This window comes from Cicer arietinum, chromosome 3, assembly GCF_000331145.2.
Source record: "Cicer arietinum cultivar CDC Frontier isolate Library 1 chromosome 3, Cicar.CDCFrontier_v2.0, whole genome shotgun sequence".
In the NCBI taxonomy this organism is placed as follows: Eukaryota; Viridiplantae; Streptophyta; class Magnoliopsida; order Fabales; family Fabaceae; genus Cicer; species Cicer arietinum.
The window spans coordinates 45024875-45025498 of NC_021162.2; positions in this window are offsets into that span (position 1 = coordinate 45024875).

A 624-nucleotide genomic window follows, 5' to 3' on the forward strand; every position below is an offset into this window, starting at 1 on the left:
GACACATTTGAAATCTTTGTTAATTGTTGCTAAATATTGAAGTTTACTATGAGTAATATGTGTAAATAGATGTCTAGTCCTTGTCTTCTACATTTCTTAACTCCTATTAGCGAATGGATTAATTGATTTATTTTAATATTGTTCTTTTACTTACCTATTTGTGTCATATAAATAGGATTTATCATGTTTTGTAAACATACACTTGATAGTAGAATAATACAAGAAGTTCCAATCTCTTACCAATTTGTAATGAAAGACTTGGTATGCAAAACAAATTTTGGGCATGAGAATTACTCGTGACAAGAAGAATAATAAATTTTAGTTGTCTTAATACAATTACATTGAAAATGTGTTAGAGAAGTTTAATAAGGACAATTGCAAACCTGTTAGTACTCCACTTGCTACTGATTTCAAATTGAGTATTATAATTGTTATTATTATTATTATAGAAAGAAAAAAAAATAAAGGAATATGTGTTTTATTGGGTTTGGCCCATGTGAAAAAAAAAGGTAAGGATTTGAAATCCCTATTTTAGAGAACCATAGAGCCGCACGATAGAAGTAGACAAATAGGAAAAAGTGACGGCAATAAAGCAACAAGAGATGAAGAAAATTGATTTATGGT